The sequence below is a fragment of the Pseudophryne corroboree genome, chromosome 6 (genome assembly GCF_028390025.1).
Source record: "Pseudophryne corroboree isolate aPseCor3 chromosome 6, aPseCor3.hap2, whole genome shotgun sequence".
Taxonomy (NCBI): domain Eukaryota; kingdom Metazoa; phylum Chordata; class Amphibia; order Anura; family Myobatrachidae; genus Pseudophryne; species Pseudophryne corroboree.
Window position 1 is genome coordinate 573,835,028 of NC_086449.1, and position 10,615 is coordinate 573,845,642.

The window sequence follows — 10,615 nt, forward strand, 5'->3', positions numbered from 1 at the left end:
TCAGTTTTATCAGTAGCATCCGGGTTTGACCCATGTTCAGAATCCCGGGTCAGACCTGGGATTGTGATCTGAAAGGGGGATAAAGGAGACAGAAGAGAGCAATCAATATCACAATTGCAAGCACAGTGTACTTTACTAATCAGTTTCCAAACGGGGTGTGGTATAACAGATAGACAGTGTCTAGTTAGACAGTCAACAGATAGGCACCACATGTTAGACAGTCAAAAGGTCGACAGGGTCAAAAAGTAAACATGGAAAAAGTAGACAGTACAAAAGGTCAACAGAGTCAAAAGGTAGACAGGGTCAAAAGGTCATCATGAAATTGGTCGATATAAAAAAGGTAAACAACATTTCTTTTGTATTTTTCTGGTTTGTGTGGATAGTTTTGTCATCTGGGACCCCCAATTGTAGAAAGGCATCCCCTTGCAGGGCTCACTTCGCTCGTCGCGCTTCGGGCTCGGTGGCTCGCTGCGCTCGCCACATGGTTTATTACCAACTCTATGCCAACATGGACAGAGAAGGTATGAAAAAGACCAAAAACATGTAAAATTGGAAAAAACAGTGTCTGCCTTTTTATGTCGACAATTTTCATGTCAACCTTTTGACCCTGTCGACATTTTGTACTGTCTACCTTTTTCATATCGACCTTTTGACCCTGTCAACCTTTTGACTATGTCGACCTAATGTCTGTGTAACATATGGTGTCTACCTATTGACTGTCTAACTAGACACTGTCTATCATCCAGATACTGTCCAAACAGACACGATTAACCAGAATGTTCCACAAAGCATCACATACATCAAAACACGCCCTAAACCCTCCCTTGGACTACTACCAAATATATTTTGAGCAAACAGCATAACATATATTGCAACTATTAACCTGTCTCATCAGTGCAGGTTGACCCAACTTGCTATGTCCGCCCAGAGCTGGCCCTAGGCATAGGCAAACTAGGCAAATGCCTACGGCATTTGGAATGCCTAGGATCACAAGCAGATTCTGCTGATTAAAATGATATGCAGCATACCTATATTCTGTGGGTGACTGCGCCTGTATCTGCATATGAAATGCTAAGTTACAGTGTATTCCTGGAAATCACTGTAATGTAGCATTTCTCATGCAGATACTGCTATAGTCGCACACAGAATATGGGCATGCTAATTAGCATTTTAATCAGCAGAAGCTGCTTGTGCATCATAGCCACACAGCAATGAAAATAAGATGCATTTTCTGCAACAACAAAAAAGGCATACAAAGGGGAGAAAAAAAGAAGGCTCTTGTGTGGGCGCACTCTTTAGGAGAATAAGTAATTAGTGAAAATTCAAGAAATTATTAAGACATAACTTTTATTAGTATTCGTAAAACAAAATTAGCCTTCCCAATGATCTATCCAAGAAAAATTAATAAAGTTGAAAAATTGTTAAAAATGTTCTGGTCTCTTTATTCCAAAGAGTATGTGGAAAGGTTGTAGACATAGGATAGTCATACCCCCATTTCCCCTGACCAGTACAGGGTTTCTGTATTAATGGAACCAGGGATTGGTCAAAACACAGTTTCTATGAAAAAGTTTGTTGTTTACATAAATAGTAGGTAGCTAGAGAGGTAATCACATGTCACCACTCTGAAATTTATACACCTGTATTATATGCCCATGCCATATGTTGGAAAATTGTTGATTTGTCGGCATACCAAGTCAACCAAAAAAGCTATTAATTGGTGCGAATTATATATATAAAGATTACCAAATTAAAGATAGTGGTGATACTGCTGTTGGTGTTTTGGATCACACGCAAAAGGAAATTATTTCCTAATCTACAACACCAGGTATTCGCAGGTAGTCGCCTTTCCTGATACTGACCTGGCCCAACGCTGTTTAGCTTCCAAGTTCGAATGAGATCGGGCGCTGACAGCATGGTATGGTAGTAGAGGTTGAGTGTGTACACCAATGAGAGTGCACCGATACAGGTTGAGTATCCCTTATCCAAAATGCTTGGGACCAGAGGTATTTTGGATATCGGATTTTTCCGTATTTTGGAATAATTGCATACCATAATGAGATATCATGGCGATTGGACCCAGGTCTAAGCACAGAATGCATTTGTTTTATATGCACCTTATACACACAGCCTGAAGGTAATTTTAGCCAATATTTTTTAAAACTTTGTGCATTAAACAAAGTGTGTCTACATTCACACAATTAATTTATGTTTCATATACACCTTATATACACAGTCTGAAGGTCATTTAATACAATATTTTTAATAACTGTGTGTATTAAACAAAGTTTGTGTACATTGAGCCATCAGAAAACAAAAGTTTCACTATCTCACTCTCTCTCAAAAAAGTCCGTATTTCGGAATATTCCGTATTTCGGATATTTGGATATGGGATACTCAACCTGTATAAGAAAATAAGAAAAAGGACAATGGAAAGAAAAGAAAGGAAGAGGAGGAAAGATTTGTGAAAATATGTGGATCTGCTTTTCACGTTAGACTCGGTTCAGAAGATCCCACTGATGTGGTATCGTGTACCGGGAATCATGAATGAGAGTCCACGAAATTTTGTGAACAAAGGATAAAGTGACCTACTGGTTGGTTGGAACATATAATGTAACTGCTTATTTGTCAGATACCTTCATTGAAGGTTATAACTTTCTGTTATCAATGAGATTGATATGTCACATGACACAATGAATAATGCTGTGAAGTCATACGATCCTGATCCTACGTCCAATGTAATAACTGGAAATTAGACCTTTATACTCAAAATGAGACACAAATATACATCATATTGGGACAGAATAGCGTAGTATTAGATAGTATAACTACAGATGCCTTATGTCATTTATAGGATATTAGTGATACACAGTTTGTATAACTAGATTAAGCAGGGTAGGTGCATATACAATAATATGAAAAGTTTTCGTCCCTGCTGGACGAAGCAAGATTTACAGCAAAGTATATAAATATAAATATGCAGTGAAGGTATCAGCAACCGATAGTATTACGTGTGAGTTGCTTATACTCTTAGAATAGAAAATAGCTTTTAGGTGACTCTGTCTTGGCTAAACTGAGAGAGGAGACCAAAATATTCAATTGATATAGGAAAGGCCCTTTGGCAGCAGGTTGTTATAGCAATCCAAACCATATAAATAAACTGAAAGATTAATATTAAATGATGTGAATTTCCTTCACTATATGGTTGCTGTCTGTGACACTTGGGCACAAGACAGCAGGGGCTTACGAATCTCCAATCCGTGAGAAATACAGGAAAGCCATGCATGTGTTAGGAGAATGCCATGGTAGGACTGTGTTGACGGATCCCCTTTCAGAAAACCCGGAAGTGAGCAAGCCCACAGGGTGAAACGCGTTTTCTGAAAGGGGATCCGTCAACACAGTCCTACCATGGCATTCTCCTAACACACCTGCATGGCTCTCCTGTATTTCTCACGGATTGGAGATTCGTAAGCCCCTGCTGTCTTGTGCCCAAGTGTCACAGACAGCAACCATATAGTGAAGGAAATTCACATCATTTAATATTAATCTTTCAGTTTATTTATATGGTTTGGATTGCTATAACAACCTGCTGCCAAAGGGCCTTTCCTATATCAATTGAATATTTTGGTCTCCTCTCTCAGTTTAGCCAAGACAGAGTCACCTAAAAGCTATTTTCTATTCTAAGAGTATAAGCAACTCACACGTAATACTATCGGTTGCTGATACCTTCACTGCATATTTATATTTATATACTTTGCTGTAAATCTTGCTTCGTCCAGCAGGGACGAAAACTTTTCATATTATTGTATATGCACCTACCCTGCTTAATCTAGTTATACAAACTGTGTATCACTAATATCCTATAAATGACATAAGGCATCTGTAGTTATACTATCTAATACTACGCTATTCTGTCCCAATATGATGTATATTTGTGTCTCATTTTGAGTATAAAGGTCTAATTTCCAGTTATTACATTGGACGTAGGATCAGGATCGTATGACTTCACAGCATTATTCATTGTGTCATGTGACATATCAATCTCATTGATAACAGAAAGTTATAACCTTCAATGAAGGTATCTGACAAATAAGCAGTTACATTATATGTTCCAACCAACCAGTAGGTCACTTTATCCTTTGTTCACAAAATTTCGTGGACTCTCATTCATGATTCCCGGTACACGATACCACATCAGTGGGATCTTCTGAACCGAGTCTAACGTGAAAAGCAGATCCACATATTTTCACAAATCTTTCCTCCTCTTCCTTTCTTTTCTTTCCATTGTCCTTTTTCTTATTTTCTTATATCGGTGCACTCTCATTGGTGTACACACTCAACCTCTACTACCATACCACGCTGTCAGCGCCCGATCTCATTCGAACTTGGAAGCTAAACATCGTTGGGCCAGGTCAGTATCAGGAAAGGCGACTACCTGCGAATACCTGGTGTTGTAGATTAGGAAATAATTTCCTTTTGCGTGTGATCCAAAACACCAACAGCAGTATCACCACTATCTTTAATTTGGTAATCTTTATATATATAATTCGCACCAATTAATAGCTTTTTTGGTTGACTTGGTATGCCGACAAATCAACAATTTTCCAACATATGGCATGGGCATATAATACAGGTGTATAAATTTCAGAGTGGTGACATGTGATTACCTCTCTAGCTACCTACTATTTATGTAAACAACTAACTTTTTCATAGAAACTGTGTTTTGACCAATTCCTGGTTCCATTAATACAGAAACCCTGTACTGGTCAGGGGAAATGGGGGTATGACTATCCTATGTCTACAACCTTTCCAGATACTCTTTGGAATAAAGAGACCAGAACATTTTTAACAATTTTTCAACTTTATTAATTTTTCTTGGATAGATCATTGGGAAGGCTAATTTTGTTTTACGAATACTAATAAAAGTTATGTCTTAGTAATTTCTTGAATTTTCACTAATTACTTATTCTCCTAAAGAGTGCGCCCACACAAGAGCCTTCTTTTTTTCTCCCCTTTGTAAGTCTACGTACTCTCTGGCTCTGGGCGCACCACCAACCTGGACAGCATATTTACAGAATAGCTATATATGCTATTTTTCCCTGTCAAGGGCAAAACATTGTCCAATTTTGGTCCTTTTCACCCTAATTCCACAACCATCCAATTTGGATTAATCCTGTGCCAGATCGCCCTCTGCTTAGTTTAAAAAAAAAAGGCACCCAACATTAGCAGAGCTGGCCAGGAGCTGCATGGCATATTAAGGCAAGATGTATGAGGGCACATCTGTATCCAAGCAGAGGCAGAGGTCACAGTGTTAGTGGCTGTGCGAGGGCTGTGTGTGGGTAGGTTCATTGTGCAATAGTGTTCGGTATATGTGTAAGGGGCATTATGTGTGTCATGTGTATAAATGCATTAATAATGTGCAACATATGTGTAAGGGGCATTATGTGTATAAGGGCATTAATAATGTGCAACATATGTGTAAGGGGCATTATGTATGTCATTATGTGTATAAGGGCATTAATAAAGGTTGGCATAATGTGTAAGGTGCATTATGTTTATAAGCACATTAATAATGTGTGTCATATGTGTAAGGGGCATTACTGTGTGGTATTATATGTATAAAGGCATTACTAATGTGTGGTATTACAGTATGTGTATAAGGTGCTCTACTGTGTGGCACAATGCATAGAAAGGCACTACTCTGTTGTCTAACGTGAACAAGAGCAATATGGTGTGGTGTAATGTGAATAAGGGGCAATTCAGTGTGATGTAATGTGAATAAGGGACACTGCTATGAGGAGTAATGTATTTAAAGTAAGGTGATACTACAGTGTAATGTAACATGAATAAGGGACACTATCGCATGATATATTGTAATGTGAATAAAGTTGCACTACTGTGTGGCATAATTTGAATTGGGTGTACTATTGTGTGGCCATGCCCCTTCCCAAAAGAATACGCCCCTTTTTGGGCTGCGCGCAGAATGGCACACTCTTCCTATTTAAACTATAGAGGGTAGGACACCAAAATAAGGACTGCTATGGATGAGGCGTGATGGTGGTGAGAAAGGGGTGCAGGGTCAGAGACGGAACTAGCTGCGGTGCTAGGGGGCACCAGCCAAAATCTTGCCTCGGACATCATATTGATTAGGGCCAGCTCTGTGTCCGCCAGTCATATTAAATGCCTTCTGTTACTCTTCTGTTAGTAGGTAGGTTATCGGTAGTTAATATGCACTGTTATAGGCAAATATTGAAAGCTGACTTAAAAAATAAAATAAAAAAATTAATAATAATTATAAAAAATAATAATAATAATAAAAAAAATAAAAAAATAAAATAATAATAATAATAATAATAGTTTAAGGTGAAGAAATGTAAAAATTATTTACATTTAGTTTATTACAGTTCAATTTGCCCATCCACCCAGAGATACTCACTATTTTGTTCTTTCTTCAGCACATTGTACCCTTAATGCTATAAGATCATGTGTCAGCAATGAGTCATAATGCTTTCTCCATGTTTACTGTGTCCCTTCAAACTGTTTGTCTGTATCGAGCTGCTTGGAATGAGGAATTAGCTGTCTCCTGAGGGATCAGTACAGCTTAGAAGTGATAATCTGATAGAGCTCTATGCAATTTTTGTTTGGAGAATATTTTCTCTCAAAGCAATTTGGAGCTTCATGCTTACAATCTCCTAAAGTGTATTCCACATAACTGGCATGCAGGCCCGCCATCAAGTGGGGGCGGTGGGGACTCCAGTCTCGGGCCCGGACTGAGACAGAGAATCGGAGCTTGCAAACCAGCAGCCAATCAGGAGCTGCTGAGTGGAAGCTCTTGATTGGCTGCCGGTCCGTGAGTTTTGATTGGCTTACGGCCAGCCCTGTTGTACGAATTCCCCCGCGACTGTGTCCTTCCATGCTGTGGCTGCCTACCGGTGCGCAGGCAACTGGCCCTTTCCCCGTCCTCACTGCTGCCACCCAGGCCTCCTGAAAATGGTAAGTTTGGGGGATGCAGGGTGGGGCAGTGTGTGCGGTGAGGGGGGAGGGTCTGTCTTATTTCTCAGTCCTGGCCCCATAATTTCTGATGGCAGTTGTGCTGGCATGGTCAGATCACATGTGACCGCACCGCCCCATTGTGTACTCCAGTTTTTGATGTGGCGATACGTTCTGCAGATGTTCATAATATAATATTTAAATAAATACTTTTTAAACTATATTAAATAAAAAAATGAAAAAAATAAAAATAAATTTATGAAGTGTTTTTAAGGGAAAAATCCTCAGTTAAGTGGTTAAAGGATCCTTCTAGAGGATAAATGTGTAAAATATATATTAAGAATTTTAACTGATTAGCACAAAAAAGATTTTCATGGTAACCTGTACAAATCCAATGATGTTACCAAAATGGCAAGAAGGTGTGGCTGTAGACTCTCTGTGGTCAACCTATGCAGGAAGTAAATGCTATATGTCCTGTATTAGGGAGTATGTAGATAACAATGCTTATAGACAGGAAATATATTATATTTGAACATTTAACCTCTAAAAGATATAAAAACAAAAACCTACAAAGTGGAGTTAGCCTGTCCCCATAATAACCCTGACATTATTTTCCTTGTTGATGTAAAAGCCGGCCCAGCAGGAACAGGCATGCGGTAATCACATTTAGCACAAAATTACTTGACATTACCTTGGTACACCTAAATGCTATTCCGCAACCCTTTGGATATGTACAGTATGTGTAAACTAGATATTAACCTATTTTCCTGGCAAGATGTAAACATAGTGCAACAGAAGATTGCTGGGACCATCCTTTTTAATACAATTCTGCCACTTCTCACCTATACTGATTGGTTTATACTCATTTACAGCTGCAATTAATCATGAGAGTGAGGGCACATTGGAATGTTTTTATTTCCTATTTCCTATGAATCACTTGATTCACCTAATTTTGAGCTAAAAGAAGCAAAACCAAAAACTATAAGGCAACATACCACATATTCACAACATTCTTTTTTAGAACAGAAGCCATACTCAGCATGGAGAGGTCGAAACAAATACAGCCTTTTGAACATAGAGACACCAAAAAGAAGCAGGGAACCCGACCCTGGGGAAGTAGAGGAGGTTGGAAAAAATCCCAGCAAAAACATAAGAAGAAACTGAGAAATAAAGGTGTCTATAATATATCTTCCAAAATCCTTAGTGAAAGAGAAAAAGCACTCATCTCCAAGGATCTTAATTTCGCTCCATCAAAAAAACCTGATTTATTTGAACGATATATAGAACTTAACGGGTATACTTGAGATTTATGCAGAAAGAGATACTTCTTCAATAAAAGCATAAAGAAGAAAGATGAGGTAGCGTTACCTCTTCTATTGGATAGCCAAGATCAAGGAGCCCTAGACATACTAGCAGAACTTTGTTCAGGTCAAGAATCAAATGCAGATATAATTTATGATGTGAATGCAAGAAAATATAAATTTAAGAACAAGTCAGAGTTCTATCCAACTCAACACAAAAGCAGTTACATCGAAACTTTTTATGCAATTACCCTTAATGACTTTAGAGAATTGTGCACCTCAACTAACAACAGTAATAAACAGAAATCCAATCTACATTGGAATGAAAGAAAGGCATTAAAAGCATTGATGGAAGATGATTCCATCATTATAAAAGCAGCTGATAAAGGGGGTGGGGTTGTCATACAAAATAAAATTCATTACATTAAAGAAGGCGCTTAATAATCATATATTTTACTCACTACTTCATAAAGATCCTACTTTAGATTATCAGAAGAATCTGAAGGGTTTGCTTGATGATGCACTATTGAAGGAGGCAGTGTCCAAGAGTGAATATCATTTTTTGTTTAACACACACCCCGTTATCCCCACATACTGTCACCTCCCTAAGATACACAAATCACTTTTTTCACCACCTGGGCATCCTATAATTTCGGGTGTGGGTTCACTAACCACAAATATGTCAGCATTTGTTGATTAGTTTTTACAACCCCATGTTACAAAGTTTAAATCGTACATTAGACTCAACACACTTCATTATTCTAATCAAAGATATAGAATGGAAGCCTGAATATGTATTGTTAACTTGTGATGTTGAGGCTCTCTATACGAACATCCCCCATAGGGGAGATATTGATGCACTTAAGGAGTTTTTGATTCCAAATCACAACTTCACTCAAGCACAATGTGATTTTATTTTAAAATCAGTTAATGTTATACTCACGCATAACTATTTCCCTTTTGATTAAAAATTTTATTTACAAAAGCACGGTACCGCCATGAGCACCTGATTCACCCCAAGTTTTGCCAACTTGTATATGGGGCTCTTTGAACAGAAATATGTCTGGGGGGCCCCTTTTGGGTGAATCTGGTGCTCTATGGTCGATACATAGATGACATGTTTTTCGTTTTAGAAGGTGATGGTCTCTCTTCACAATTATTTGTTAAATATTTAAATGAGAACACTTTTGGTTTATCATTCAAGAGCACTATGCACCCCACACAAATTACATTCTTGGACATTGCCCTCCAAGTAGAGAATGGTAGCTTGACTACATATACATATAAAAAAAGATGTTGACTGTAGTACATTTTTGAATTTCAGTAGTTGTCATTACAAACAGTGGCTATTAAATATTCCGAAAAGCCAATATCTGAGAATCAGGCGTAACTGCTCCAAAGATGTACAGTTTATACAACAAGCGAATGATCTTACCGATGCTTTTATTGCACAAGGTTATCCAAAAGGCATTTTGAAAAAGGCATTAAAAGAAGCTCTGAATACAAATCGTAACAGCTTGCTTCACATCAAAGAACCAAGAAGTAATCAAGCTGAATCGAATGTAGGTCCTACTTTTGTATCAAACTTCAATGTAGAATCAAATAAAATGAAACAGATCATTAAGAAGAACTATGCTTTAGTGAAACACGATAGTGTACTTGGAAAATGCATAGATGAACAACCAAGAGTCATTTTCAAAAAAACTAATAATCTTAAGAATGCATTGGCCCCTTGTCATTTTAAAAATTCTAAGAATAAGGTAACTAAAGAAGAGACTTCTATGAGGAATTGGATTAGTTCTGTTAACATGTTTAAAGGGTGCTATAAATGTGGTAAAGCCAGGTGTATTACATGTGGGTACATTGTGAACAAACGTTTGAATCAAGCCCCCTAGGGCAAAAGTTTCAGATAAAAAGCTTTATAAATTACCAAAGCTCCTTTGTTATATATTTAATTACTTGTAACTGTGGGGCACAATACGTGGGGAGAACAACCCGTACACTGAATTTGAGATTTCAAGAACATAAGCGTAATGTTCTAAAAGGACTCTTGACCCATACCTTATCACGACATGTAAATTACAAACATAAGGGAGATGTTAGTGTTTTGTCAGTACAAGGTATACAGCAGATTAAAAGCACAGACAGATGAGGTAATAGATTTAACTTGCTATGTAAAAGAGAAACTTTCTGGATTTTCTCTTTGAATACTCTGTCCCCATCAGGTCTGAATGAGCCTATAGAGATGAATAACATCTAAAGGGAGGATAAGGCAAATGGAGACAGAGTGTTCTGAGTGATCCACTATCACTTGACTTGGGGTCCGA

The 10,615-nt window shown here is 37.9% G+C and overlaps 2 pseudogenes; one reads left to right on the forward strand and one right to left on the reverse strand.

The window, feature by feature from the left end:
* Positions 1-1,810: 1,810 nt before the first annotated feature.
* On the reverse strand, positions 1,811-1,929 carry LOC134938115 (5S ribosomal RNA; annotated as a pseudogene).
* Positions 1,930-4,338: 2,409 nt separating this feature from the next.
* On the forward strand, positions 4,339-4,457 carry LOC134938961 (5S ribosomal RNA; annotated as a pseudogene).
* The last annotated feature ends 6,158 nt before the right edge of the window (positions 4,458-10,615 follow it).